Source organism: Hyaena hyaena, unplaced genomic scaffold, assembly GCF_003009895.1.
Source record: "Hyaena hyaena isolate Hyena2069 unplaced genomic scaffold, ASM300989v1 scaffold_428, whole genome shotgun sequence".
NCBI classification, from domain to species: Eukaryota; Metazoa; Chordata; class Mammalia; order Carnivora; family Hyaenidae; genus Hyaena; species Hyaena hyaena.
In genome coordinates, this window is record NW_024081062.1 from 1,597,558 (window position 1) to 1,612,637 (window position 15,080).

Consider the following 15,080-nt stretch of genomic DNA (forward strand, 5'->3'; position numbering starts at 1 on the left):
AATGCACACCATGGAGGAAGAACGTGCGCGACCTGCTGCCCAGAAGATGAGGAGGAATGCAGGTAAAGCAGTGGGAGGTGGGCAGGAGACACACGCAGTCTGCGAGTCTGGCCTCGGACAGGTGAGTGTGCAGTGCCTGCACGACGGCCACAGGCTGCTGATGTCCTCCAGATCCACTGCTCCCTCCTTTGTTTCAGTAACACAAGCCTCCCTGTGCCCACTGGACAAATGGCTGCCCAGCAAGAGAGGACACCTAGCTGCTTTATGGCAGCCAGGTGTGGCCAGATGACCAGCTTTTGGCTGATGAGATGTAAGCAGAGTGACATATGCCACTTCACATCCATCCATCCAACCATTTTATCTTCCCTCCTTCCTTCCTTCCTCCTCTTTCAAAAGCTGTTTGCTGTCCCCCAGCCAACACAGCTGTCACACACCCAGAGATGGCAGTCACATGCTAAAGCTGGTAAGAGCCACCCACCGGCCAGAGTCCTCAGAGCTGCCCGCCATGCTGGTCCACCTGCCCATAATGAGGCTGGCACAAACTAATCTCAACCTTGTTGAGCAACTCTGGAACTCTCTGCCACAGCTGTTGTAACTATACTTTGAATGGCACATGATCAGGTTAGCTTTTGTGAATTTGAGGAGAATGTCACATCATTAGGTTCAAGAATTAACATATTTTCATCTCAAGATTTAAAGTAATTTTTATTTTTTAAAGTTTATTTATTTTGAGAGAGAGAGAGAAAGAGAAAGGAGACAGGCAGAGGGAGAGAGAGGGAATCCCAAGTTGGCTCTGTCAGCACAGAGCCTGACGCGGGGCTCAAACTCACTAACGGTGAGATCATGACCTAAGCCGAAGTCAGACACTTAACCAACTGAGCCACCCAGGTGCCCCTAAAGTAATTTTTAAATTAAAATAAATTGCCCTTAGGAGGCAGAAAAAGTTACCTTTGCGAGAAGCTGTCAAAGCCACCTTCTCTGTCAAACTAGGGCTTTGTGAGCATGAGAAAGCACCCAAGAAAACAAGCGATTTAGCTATTAATAAAATCAACTCTGTTGAGATATTTCAACAAAATGGATGTCAGCTGGGTTTCAGAAAACAGTTTACAAATTGGGAAGTACTGTCTGAGAACTCTTCAAACAACCACATCATCAACACGCTGGGCGCGGGCACTGCCTTCACTTCCCTCACCAGTGGGTGCTGGTTCCGCACCTCGGCTCCCGGCAATGGGACCCAGTCTCCGCCCACGCTGCGTCTGTGCTGTGCAGCCCTGGCCAGGTTGTGCTGTCACTCAGTTTCTGCAGGTCTGCCCATGTCTCCCTCCCCCAGGTTGGGAGCACCTCAAAGAAAGGAGGGGCTGTCTTCCCTCTCACACGTCCGATAAACTTAAGGAAATGTCCAATGCCCACGGATGATCCACTGAGAACACTTCTAGGGGGACACACTCTGCTCCTTGGGTTCTTCAGATCCAAGGGTGGTGGGCAGAGCCCTCAACGGAAGGAGTAGCATAGCCTTTGCTGAAGGAGTCTGGCTCCCGTCCATGCCATTCCTGCTTTACCGTGCTGCTCCAATGAATCCTGGATGAATCAAAGGCTCTAATCTAAAATCCCTATTTGTCTGGGGGTGCCTGGGTGGCTCAGTTGGCTGAGTGTCCAACTTCTGGTTTTAGTTTAGGTCATGATCTCATGGTTCCTGAGTTCAAGCCCCATGTCAGGCTTTATGCTGACAGCGTGGAGCCTGCTTGGGATTTTCTCTCTCCCTCTCCCCCTTCATCTTCCCTGTTCGCTCTCTCTTTCTCTCTCAAAATGAATAAACTTAAAAAAAAAAAATTACTAAAATCCCTTTTCGCCTAAGACTGAAGACTCTTGTAGAATCCCCTCCAGGTTCTATAATAAAATCTACCCATTCTACCAGTAAACACTGGGTAGGAGGAACGTTCCTACTTGTTTGGAGTTTAAAATAAGAAATGCCTTTAAAAAAAAATTCTCTAGAGGTGCCTGGCTGGCTCAGTCAGTAGAGTATGTGACTCTTGATCTTAGGGTAGTTCAAGCCCCACATTGGGCACGGGGCCTACTTAAAACAAACAAACAAAAATTTCAAAACAGCTTTATATTTAAAAAAATTCTCTAACTCTAGAATCCTTTAAATATAAACAGTTCAACTACGATAAATATACTAATAGTGTCTAAGTCTTGTGGGGCCTCGGCTACCAGTCCCAATATCTCATGAGGCCTCCTACGCACCAAGCACAAGTAGGGATTGTCGAGAGCGCTAACCAGACAGTGCATTCCTCAAACCACCCAGAGCACAGTTACCACACCACTGGGAAGTGTGTCGCAGGGGTAGACGTAGAAAGGGGCCCACAGGCAGGAGCCCAGCAGAGTGGTGTGCGGGGAGCAGCCAGTGAGTGAGCAGAGCGAGTGTGTGAGTGGGGCATGGATATAAAGGGAGGTTTCCAGGAGGAGCCAAGGCCTGAGTGCAAGTTTGTTCACAGTATCAACCCGGGTGTGAGGGAACAGGTGTTCTCATACGTGCTGGTGAGCCCTGTAAGTTGGCAGAACATTTTTGGGGAGGCAAATATGTAATATCTAATGAAAATTTTAAATGCACGTCACTCCTAACCTGGCAACTACAATTCTATAAATGTACCTGACAAACATATATGTACAAATATTCAAAGACATTTGTGCTAGAAAGTTTGTAACAGACCAAAAAACCAGGAAATAACCTAAAACGTACACTTGGAACGAGTGAATAAACTGTGACACAAAAGCACAATAAAGCCATTAAAAATAATGCAGGGACTTTGTGTACTGATGCGGAATGAGGTTTAAGAAAAACGAAGGAAATGAAGCAAGTTAAAGAGTGTGTGTGGGAGGGGCGCCTGCGTGGCTCAGTCAATTAAGCATCCGACTTCGGCTCAGGTCATGATCTCACAGTTCGTGGGGTTGGGCTCTGTGCTGACAGCTAGCTTAGAGCCTGGAGCCTGCTTCAAAGTCTGTGTCTCCCTCTCTCTCTGCCCCTCCCCTGCTTGAGCTCTGTCTCTCTCAAAAAGAAAAAAAAAAAAACATTAAAAAATATTTTTTTGAGAAAAAAAGAGTGCATGTGGTAAATGTCAATCTACAGGAAAGCCCACCCACACATGCACACACACACACAAGCACACCAGCAAGTGCAGAGACACAGTGGGAAATGAGACATTCACTCTTCCCATTATAACTTTGTTATTTTTTTTTTTTTAGTCACGCACACATTTCTCATTAAAAAAAATTAAAGAAACCCTTTGAGATGGAAAACTGAGACCTAAAAGCCAGGTAGGTTTGGGGCAGATGAGACTGGAGGCAGGAGAATGGGCCAGGCTCTGAGCTCCGTGGTCATAAAGGTCCCCCTAACAGCCCATCAGGTGAGCAGTACTGTCTCCCCTCTGCAGACAAGGAAGAGAGCTAGAAGACAGTGAGGACGCTGCCCAAATTCCCAGCTGGGAAGTGGCGCGGCCTGGATTTGAATTTAGGTGTGTCTGACTACAATCTTCACGGTCTTCCCAATTCACATTCTAATTAACATCTCTAATTGTATTTAGAAAATGAAGTGATGTTTCCAAGGGGTGGTCAGGACCAGGCCAGGAGAAAACACAGGCCTTGATGCTTCATCCTGCTGGTTTCACTCCACCAAGACAATTTTTCTTCTGATGATGATAATTCAGTCAACCACAGACTCAAGAAAACCCTTAACTATGCTAATGGTACAGAATCCCCAGGACATGCAATATTTAAATTAACAGACTGCTCTGGTTAAAAACAGATTGTTTCACAATCATTCTCTTAGCTTCAAATACTTGCTGCTGAAATTTTTAATCAAATTGTCCTTTTTGCCTACCTTTTTTTTTTTTTTTTTGAGAGAGAGAGAGAGAGATAGGGTGAGTGGGCTTTTGAGCATGGGATGCGCAGAGGGTAAGAGGGTGAAAGAGAATCCCAAGCAGGCTCCATGCTCAGCACAGAGCCTGTTGCAGGGCTCAATCTTATGACCCTGAGATCATGGCCTGGGTCAAAATCAAGAGTCGGACACTCCACAAATGGAGCCACCCAGGTGTCTCCATACTTTAATTCTTTTTTTTTTTTTTTAAATGTTTTATTTATTTCTAGGAGAGAGGGAGAGAGACAGCGTGAGCAGGGGAGGGTCAGAGAGAGAGGGAGTCACAGACTGAAACAGGCTCCAGGCTCTGAGCTGGCAGTCAGCACAGAGCCCGACGCGGGGCTCGAACCCACGAACCGCGAGATCATGACCCGAGCGAAAGTCGGACGCTTAACCAACTACGCCACCCGGGTGCCCCTCCATACTTTAATTCTTAATAAAAATGGCAGACCACAACTTAATCTCTCTTTGATAATAAAGAGCCTTAGAATATCTCAGAGCCATCCTTCTGGACATCGGTCCTTCAACTACACTACTTACTACCATAAAGAACAGCCACTAGTGTCTGGCGATTACATCACCCACAGGTAGATCCTAAGGAAGGATCTGTCGAGGACTCCTCCCCACGGGCTCCTTGCAGGCACCGGACCTGTCCGTTCCCCCTCCTCAGCCCCGACTCCCGCGGCTCCGGTTGGGATGTTCCATGTGTTCCCTCAATGGGGCAACAGCCCAAGTGCTCTCCTGGCCTCCATTCCTGCTACCTCCAAACCACTATTCACATGGCATTTAGAAAGAGAGATCTGTCCCCAGGAAAACCTGTACATGCACGCTCACACCAGCCACATTTTCAACAGTTCAAAACTGGAAACGATCTAAGTGTTCCTCAGTGGGTGAACGGTTAAGCAAAGTGCTGTACATCCACACCACGGAACACGGGGCAGTAGTAGAAATGAACCAGCTACTGATACAGCTTGGGTGGATCTTAAGGGCATTATCCTTTTTTTAAAACTTTGGGTTTTTTTCAATTTTTTTTTTTGTTTTAATGTTTATTCATTTTTGAGAGACCGAGAGACAGAGCATGAGTGAGTGAGGGCCAGAGAGAGAGGGAGACACAGAATCTGAAGCAGGCTCCAGGCTCTGAGCTGTAGCACAGAGCCTGATTCAGGGCTCAAACTCACTGACCGAGAGATCATGACCAGAGCTGAAGTCGGATACTTAACCGACTGAGCCATCCTGGCGCCCCTTAAGGTCATTATCCTTAAGCGAAAAAGCCAATCTCAAAGGGTCCATACAGTATGATTCTATTCACACAACATTCCTTTTTTTTTTTTTTTTTTTACTGTGTATATTTATTTTGAGAGACAGCGTGGAGCACAGGAGCTTACATGTATGCATGCTTGAGGGGGAGAGGGGCAGAAAGAGGGAGGGAGAGAGAGAATCTCAGGCAGGCTCCACAGTCAGTGGAGAGCCCGATGCGGGCGTCAAATCCATGAACCATGACATCATAACCTGAGCCAAAACCAGGAGTCAGATGCTTACCCAACTGAGCCAGTCACCCAGGCACCCCTACACAACATTCTTGAAATGACAAACTTATAGAGCTGTGGAACAGATTAGAGGTTGCCAGGGGTTATGAATGGTGGGCAGTGGGGGCGGGGTGTGGTTATAAAGGGTAGCGCAAGGCAGATCTTTGGGACGATGAAACAGTTCTGTATTTTGACTGTGGTGGTGGTGTCTGTACAAAATATATGATAAAAGGACACAGAACTGTACCCATACACCGCACCAATGCCGCTTCCCTGGCTTTGATACTGTACTGCGGTATGTAAATGACAACCAATGGGGAAGCTGGGTGAAGGGGCATGGGACCTCTCTGTACTAGTTTTACAATTTCCTATGAACCGAGAATTATTTCCAAATAAGGAAATAAAAAAGAGACAGAGATTTGTTGAACGTATGCAGTGATCATACTGCTCTCCTGTGTATTCCTTGGATAGTGAACGACTGCCTCTGATCCTTAGCACGGCAGAGGGGCTCACAGGACCTCCGGCCCACTCTTGGGCAATACTCAATCACCTGTGACCAGCTGACACGCCAGGCTCTGCCTCTTCTACGCCTCTTCCTGAGCTGTCCCATCTGCCTGAAATGACTTCCCTCCCCATTTTGTCCTCCCGGCCAACCTTCATCTTCCTTCAAAATCTAGTGCACGCACCTGCTCTCCTGCAAGTTTTCCTCTACAGGAAACTTCAAGCTGTGCTGGGTATGCCCCCATTTTTGGCACCACAACCTATATTCATTTTATTGCAAGTCTACCTCTACTACTCTGTGAGCTCCTTGAGGGCAGAAAATGCATCTGATTCATTTCCTAATCCTCTACTAATTACATAGTGGGTGCCCAGTAAATGTTTGTTAAGGGCAAAATTAAGCAGGAGAATAAATGTAGGGCAGTTGTACAGTGGTTAGCATGAGGACTCTCGGATATGAGGGCAGGCTCCTGGGCAGGCTCCATCAAAAAACTGTTAGTTAACAGTTCAGGATACAAGTTCAATGCACAAAAATATTTTGTGTTTCTATATGCTGAGGAACTGTCAGACAAATTAAATGATGTTTTCACAACTGCATCAAAAAGAATGAAACACCCAGGAATAAATTTAAACAAAGAAGTAAAAGATCTCTACATTGAAAACTAGAAGACATTAATAAGACAAATTAAAGACACAAATGGAAAGATACTCTGTGTTCATGGATTGGAAAAACCAATATTGTTGGACTATCCACACTATCTAACGCAAGTTAAGGATTCAATGCAATCCCTGTCAAAATTCCAGTGGCATTTTTCACAGAAATAGAACAAATAATTCTAAAATTGTATGCAACTAAAGAAGACTCTGAATAGCCAAAGCAATTTTAAAAAAGAAGAACACAATTGGAGGCATCATGCTTCCTGATCTCAAAGTTATAGTAATTAAGATAGTATGGTATTGGCATAAAAACAGACATATAGGGGCACCTGGGTGGCTCCGTCAGTTGGACATCCAACTTCGGCTCAGGTTATGATCTCACAGTTTGTGAGTCTGAGCCCCGTGTCAGGCTCTGTGCTGACAGCTCAGAGCCTGGAGCCTGCTTCAGATTCTGTGTCTCTTTCTCTCTCTGAGCCTCCCCTGCTAGCTCGCTCGCTCTCTCTCTCTGTGTCAGGAATAAATAAACATTAAAAAATTAAAAAAAACATAACTTGTGACAAAGGAGCCATAATATACAGTGGGGAAAGGACAGTCTTTTCCACAAATGGTGCTGGAAGGCTGGACGGCCACACGCAAAAGAGTAAAACCCAACCACTCTTACACTATATGCAAAGCTAACTTAAAACAGATTAAAGACTTGAAAATAAATCTTGAAACCACAAACCCCCTAGAAGGAAACATAGGCAGTAAGCTCCTAAGCTCCTTGACATGGGTCTTGACGATGGTTTTTGTAATCTGGCACCAAAAGTAAAAGCAACAAAACCAAAAATAAACAAGAGGGGCTACATCAAACTAGAAAGCTTCTGCACAGCAAAGGAAACCACTAACAAAATAAAAGGCAACCTATAGAATGGGAAAAAACTATTTGCAAATCAGGTGTCTGATAAAGGGCTAATATCCAAAATACATAAGAAACTCAGATAGCTCAATGGCAAAAACAAACAATCTGACTAAAAAAAATGGGCAGAAGGCAGGGACAGAGAGTTTTCCAAAGAAGACATACAGATGGCCAGCAGATACATAAGAAGATGCTTAGGGTCATTAATCATTAGGGAAACACAAATCACCTCATGCCTGTTACAATGGCTAAAATCAAAAAGGCAAGAGATAGCAAGTGCTGGCGAGGATGGGGAGAAAGGAGAGCACTTGTGCACTGCTGGTGGGAATGCAAACTGGTGCAGCTACTATGGAAGACAGTATGGAGGCTCCTCTACCATATGGTCCAGTAATTCCACTTCTGGATATTTATTCAAAGAAAACAAAAACTAACTTGAAAAGACAGTTGCACCCCCATGCTCACTGCAGGATTATTTACAATAGCTAAGACGTGGCAACAACCTAAGTGTCCATCGATGGGAGAGCGGAGAAAGAAGAGGTGTGCATACACAATGGAATACTGATCAGCCATGAAAGAGAAGGAAGTCTTGCCATTTTTGACAAGTATGGACAGACTGAAAGGGCATTAACGCTGAGTGAAGTAAGTCACACAGAGAAAGACAAGTATCCTATGAGCTCTCTTATATGTGGGATCTGAAAAACAAAACAAAATGAAAACCGCCAGAGAACAGACTGCTGGTTGCCAGAGGTGGGGTTAGAGGTAGGAAAAAATGGGTGAAGGGGGCAAAAAGGAAAAAGAAAAAAATGTGTATTAGTCTCTTCTAAATTATAGCATACAGACTTAAGATTTAGAGTGTACATTTTTACAAGAATTGTCAAAATAGCCATCTAGATTAGGATTTCTATATTTTCTCTTTAGATATTTAATTGTGACACATAATAGCAAAATAAAGGTATCTATTTAAAAAGAAAAAACACAGGACACCTGGGTGGCTCAGTCGGTTAAGTGTCCGACTTCAGCTCAGGTCATGATCTCATGGTTAGTGGGTTCAAGACCCACATTGGGCTCTGTGCTGACAGCTCAGAGCCTGGAGCCTGTTTTAGATTCTGTGTCTCCCTCTCTCTCTGACCCTCCCTTGCTCACACTGTCTCTCTTTCTCTCAGAAATAAACAAAACATTTTTAAAAAATTAAAAAAAGAAAACCAACAGATTAGGACTCTGGGGTCAGAGGGCAATGAGTCTGCCACTTATCTGGATGATCTCGGACCAGCAATTACACTCATCTGTAAAACAGGGATAAGCACAGAATCGCCGTCAGGGGACAGTGAGCACAGGGCAAGGTCTCAATGTCAGGTGACATTAGGACAGGTATCACCACACCCATTCGGTTTACTGCTCCCCCAGACAAATGTCTGCATTCTTAAAATGTGAACTAAAACCTGGGAAGCGCAAAAGTTGATGACAACAGCCAGCGGTGGGTGAGCATCTTGGCCAAAGGCAACAGACAGGAGACATTGCACAGAATTTACTTTTCATTGTAGGCTGTGACCAGCAGGTGATGCTTCAGGACATTTTCTGAAGACCTCTGCTTCAGAGGAGGTGTTATGTTTCTGAGAGCATAGTTAAGAGCCGGCGAAACAGGATGAGAGCTAGCGGACTTATTACCTGGGCTGCGTGCTCAGGCCTCGACAGACCAAAATCAAACTAGTGACAGCATCGGTTAAGATGTACAAATACTTAAATAGTCTAATGAATTAAATCACAGTTCTGTACAAATATACATACTTAGTCTAATGAATTAAATCACAGTTCTGTACAAATATACATATACGTGCACACTTACATAATTTTTAAAGGAAGTTATTTTAAAAGCCAGTCATTCTTTGTCAATAATTCCTTCTCTTAGCACCATCGTGGGGGAGGGGAGATAAAAATGTTTTTTAAACAAATCCCCAAGTTTCTCGTATCCTGGTCTATGGAAAGACAAACTTTTGGCACACCACTAAACGGTGTTCACACTGCCCATTCTCCTAAAAGCCAAAACATTTGCTTATAGAAATCCTTCAAATTATAATTTCAGAATAGGCAAGAAGCTATTCAACATAAAGGGAATTAATATTAATGCCTCATTTTTAAGAAAGAAATAACAACTATCCCATTTGTAACCCACATATCCTTAGAATTTAGTTTTACTATGTCTGAGAAGTTTCAAAGTATGTAGTCTTTGCTTTCTTTTACTTTAGTGTAAAATTAGCTGTGGGCAGGGAGGGAAAGCAGACTATTTTCTGGTACCAAAAAACAAAAACAAACAAACAAGCAAAAAATCCCAAATGAGGGGTGCCTGGGTGGCTCAGTCGGTTAAGTATCTGACTTCGGCTCAGGTCATGATCTCATAGTTTGTGGGTTCGAGCCCCACATCTGGCTCAGTGCTGACAGGGTGAAGCCTTCTTCGGATCCTCTGTCTCCCTCTCTCTGTGCCCCTCCCCTGCTCACCTGCTCTTGCTCTCTCTAAAAAATAAACATTTTAAAAAAAACCCACAAGTGCCTATATAAAATATTTTAAAAATGATCTATTGTTGCACAAAAGATATATAAACTGCTTCCCAAATAACACAGCCTCTAATGAATCAGTGGGTCTAGGCACTGAGCACCAATAGCTACTAACATTGCAGCATGAGCCAACCAAGCTTACCTGCTTCTAGATTAAGGAGTGGGGCACCTGGGTGGCTCAGTCACTTGAGCGTCTGACTGCCGCTCAGGTCATGATCTCACAGTTCATGAGTTCGAGCCAGAGCTGGGTCCTGTGCTGACAGCCTGGAGCCTGCTTAGGATTTTGTGTCTCCCTGTCTTCCCCTCTCTCTGCCCCTTCCTTTCTCACTCTCTCTCTCAAAAATGAATAGTAAACATTAAAGAAAAAAATGTTTTTAATGAGATGGAAGACAGCACCTAGGGCACCCTGATTCTGACCAAGCCTCATCTTGATCCCACTATGAATTTTCAGCAAATACAGAGAAACTCATTAAATTACATTGCAGAGAAGCAGCCAGTAAAATCCCAACTATGGAAATGGTATAGAACAACCAATTGCTTCAACAAACAAACTACAAGGAAAACAAAAGAAAAGAAATAAAGGGGGAATCTACAGAGCAAAAGAAACTTAAAAGATACATCAATCAGTCACAATGTATGGACCTTATCTAGATCCTGATTCCTATCAACAAACTGTTAAAGAACTATAAAATTTATGGGACATCTAGAAGTTTCAATATTGACTGGTTATTTGATTATACTGAGGAATTATTGCATTTTCAAGCTTAAAAGAGCCCTTATCTTTTAGATACATATACTGAAATATTCATGGATTATAATGACATGACATTTAGGATTTGATTGAAAATAATATGGGAGGTGGTGGTGTGAGGGTGTAAGTAGATGAGGTTAGGGTGAAACAAGATGGGCCAGGAGCTAATAACTGTGGAAGCTGGATACAATTGCTTAATTCTGTATATGTTTGAAAGCTCTCATAATAAACAGCGAAAATAAAGACTGACCTTGGAACTAGTTCACACAATCATGAAAGGTCACGTACGAATTTATTTACTCTTAAAATTAGTAAAAAACGTCACCTTCTTTTTTATACATAAAATTTTTTTTAATGTTTATTTAAAAAAATAACACTATTTATTTTGAGAGGGGGGAGGGGCAGAGAGAGGGAGACACAGAATCCAAAGCAGGCTCCAGGCTCTGAGCTGTCAGCACAGAGCCTGACGTGGGGCTCGAACTCAGGAACTGTGAGATCATGACCTGGGCTGAAGTCGTATGCTTAACCAGAGTCACCCAGGCTCCCCAAAACATCACCTGCTTAACTAGTAGTGATGTATAGCTACGTGTGTATACAACAAATATCTGACCTACTGTCAAATTGAGTGTTAAGAAAATGTGGTTTCTGTTTCACCTTATGCATCACAAAAACGACTGCTTTACTCACTGTTAATTGCTTCATCGGGCCTTTGTCTTTATCCAGAAAATGAAGAACGCTTTATTTTAAATCGACAAATTAAATATGCCCTCTAACACTTATCTGAAACACATCTTAATCTGTCCTGGCATCCTAAAAATTAAATCCTTAGGAAAATCGAAGCTCTCCAGAGAAGACTATACCACAATGGGATTCTTTTTAACCCCGAGGGATCCTTTTGAAAGAAAAAAAAAAGATTAAGCAAAGGCAAATTTCTAGATTGGCTGTTGTGCTTTCAGAACAAATTAAAAGCCAAAAGAGAACAGAGCTGAGGCACCCAGGAAAGGATGCTTAACCTAGGGAGATCCGGGTTCAAATTTCACTTTCCAACTGCCTGCTATGAAGCTGACTGCTGAAACTCTGTAAGGCTCCATGTCCTCCTCTGCAGAAATGGGTGTCACAGCTGCCACTCACAGGGCTCCAGGGACAATTAAATGGAAGAGCCTGGACCAATAGGGCCTAGCTCCACTGGCCTGGGGCTACCTTTCCAGCTCACTGTGGCTCTTCCCTCCTACATAACCTGCCCTGGAGATCGACAGTCCTACAACTCAGCTAAATGAATTTTACATGGCTCAGAGCATTAATTATGATAGCTAATAAATTAGCTATTGCCAACACTTAAAAATCAGGAGAGGAGGGGTGCCTGGGTGGCTCAGTCGGTTAACTGTCCGACTTTGGCTCAGATCATGATCTCACGGTTTGTGGGTTCGAGCCCCGTGTCGGGCTCTGTGCTGACAGCTAGCTCAGAGCCTGGAGCCTGTTTCAGAATCTGTGTCTCCCTCTCTCTCTGACCCTCCCCTGCTCATGCTGTCTTTCTCTCTCTCTCTCAGAAATAGATAAAAACATTAAAAAAAAATTTTTTTTTAAATCAAGAGAGGAGAAATGCAATGTAGAGTTCTGACTTCTTTTTTAAAATTGCTGGGTGAGGTTTGGTTTTCCAGGGTCCCCATCACTCCGTGCTTCTTTACACCTGGTTCTGCAGGCTGATTCCTGATCCCCCACTGGATTAATGTCCTTCCTTCACCCCTGCCCTTTCCCCCTCCTGTGCCTCTCCCTGCCTGGCAAATTTCTCACCACCCTTCATGGCCCAACTCCAGCGCCACCTGTCACCTCCTCCACCTTTCCATGCCACGGCACAGCCCCTCCACGACAGCAAGCATCATCACACTGTCTTGGCACTAACCTGTCCCCATGGTCTGACTCCTCTACTGGGTTCTCTGGAGGAAGGGACCCTGTTGCTATTGCCTCTATGTCCCCAAGGCCAAGCAGAAAGCCTGACCTAGATAATGTAGAATTCAGTAAGTGTCTCCTGAATGTGTGGAAGGAAATTAGAGCTAAAATATTACAAAAATGTAAAAATTTGTATCACAGCTTGTTCCGACAGTTACCAAATAAAGGGGTCAAGGACTTTAGAACAGAACAAGCTTCCATCTGCATACATATTTCACAAGTTAGTTAGAAGTCACTAAATAAACTGACAGCAGAAGCAAAAGTGGGCAGGGTCATTCATTTATTCACTGAACTGATATCATTCAGTACTTACTGTGTGCTTTCTAAGTACTGGGGATAAAGCAGCGGACAGACCAGACAACTACCTGTTTTCATAAAGCTACATCCTAGCAGAGGAGACAAAATAAACACAAATAAATAGAATGGTTTCAAACCAAAGTGAATGCTAGGAAGAAAATTAAAATAATGAGATAGAACGACTAAAGGGAGAAAGAGAGTGGTCAAGGAAGGCCTTGTAGAAAATGACACATCTAACCAGAGGAAAGACCAGAAAGAGCCAGCTGTGCAAAGTAGCTGGAGACAGCTCCAAGCACTGGAAACGAAAGTGCAAAGGTCCTGTGGTTAACGGGGCTGCGCGGTGAAGGCAGGCGAGAAGATGGGTGGGATAGGAGAGCAGTGCTCTGGGTGGTGGGAGTGGTAGGCGAGGTGGGCAGGGCCTGCTCCTGCACTGCTAGGCACTGAATGTGCAATGACAAGGCACCAGAGAAACACAGGGATGGGGGTCTCTGGGTGGATGCGGAGGGGGTTCGTGCCCTACTCACACCAGCATGGGTCAGTATCCCGCCCAATTTTCCACCTATCAGCCTGGGCTTCTACCCAGGCACTTTGACACACATTCACACAGCCTGACAACAATCTTGTCCAAAAGGGTAGACATTTCCCCGCTTTCCCTGGGGGAAAACAGAGGAACGGCGAGGGTCAGTGCCATGGCCAAGGTCGCGGAAACCAGACTCCGGAATCCTTAGCATCCCGACGCGGGTATGCAACTCTGTGCCCCCCAATCTGGAAGGGTGGCGTCCACAGACCCCCCAAGACACGTCTGCCAGGGCCAGGCCAGGGAGCGGGCCCGCAAGCCCCTGGCTGCTGACAGCCGGGCGGGAGGGGGCGAATGCGGCAGCCCGGAGGGCAGGGGCGGCGGCCGGGGCCGCCTGCGCCCCACAGAGCCCGGCCCGCTCCGTAGCCCCCGGGCCGGCGACCCCGCGCCCCCCGGTCCTGCAGACCGCGGCCGCGCGGCCCTCCCGCCACCCCTCCCCGGCGGGGCCCGGCTCGAGCAGCCCCCGCCAGGCCTCGCTCGCCCGCCCGCCCTGCTCACCTCGCCTCCCAGCCGCCGCGACAGGGGGAGGGCGGGCGGGCGGGCGGACTGGCGGCGCTGCGCACTGGCCGCTCGCGGCTCCGCTGCCCCGGGCTCGGCCGGCCGCCCCGCCCCGCTCCGCTCCGCCCCGCCGCCGCCGCCGCCTCTGCAGTGGGTGTGAGGGGCGCCGGGGCGCTACGACCCTTCCGGTCCGGCTCCCTTCTCCTCCTCCGCCGCCGCCGCCGCCGCGGCGCCCGACCTGACCGACCCGTGCGCCGACCAATCAGCGTGCGGAGAGCCGGGCAGGGGCGGCCAATCGCGCCAGGGGGCGGGTGGTGACAGGAGGCGCGGGCGGGGCGGCGGGCGGAGCCGGGATCTCGGTGTGGGGTTCCGTGGGGCTCGTTGCCCCTCGGCCGCCCAGCTGTTCGGGCCTGTGCGGGGCGCGCCCGGGGCTGGGGACGCAGGTCCGGATCAGTACGCGTGCTGAGTCCGCCATACCCCCACCGGGCCCGCGAGGTAGAGGCCCGACGCGGAGCCGGCAGGAGGCGGAGAAGGCCGACCCCTTCTGGGCTGCAGGTGCAGGGTGGCAGTGGCGAGGCGGCCTATAGGGGACTGGACTGGCCCGTTTGGAGGAGAGCACTGGGCGAGGGCGAGGGCGAGGGGATACCGGGGCCTTGGCATCCAGCGTCCTGGAACCTGGCATGGTGTGGCCCCCGTAAGGACAAGGAGACCGACGCGGCGAGGGAGCGGGAAGGAGATCTTGGACTCTGCGGCTTGCTATGAACGACTAGAGATCGGAGGGAGTGGGGTGCGGAGTGAGAGGAGATGGCCACGTACAGACTAGGGCCCCCGGCGGGTTCGTGACAGAAGGGAGGGAGGGGACTGGCTAGTGTATTCAGGGCAGGAGTCAAGCCTCTGACTCAGAGAAAGGCAAGGTCGTAAATGGGGAGAAGGGAATGCACTGCTAAGGTCCCCCTAGGGCCTGGGGT

General features: G+C 46.9%; 1 protein-coding gene across 5 annotated transcripts in view; it reads right to left on the minus strand.

Annotated features, from left to right (window-relative positions):
- The window catches only part of MAPK9 (mitogen-activated protein kinase 9), a 60,262-nt gene extending 45,941 nt beyond the window's left edge, over positions 1-14,321 (minus strand). For all 5 annotated transcript variants that reach the window (XM_039252828.1, XM_039252829.1, XM_039252831.1 and 2 more), the window contains exon 1: positions 14,113-14,321. The gene's annotated coding sequence lies outside the window, so the exon portion shown is untranslated. The remainder of the gene's footprint in view (positions 1-14,112) is intronic.
- Between the last annotated feature and the right edge of the window lie 759 nt (positions 14,322-15,080).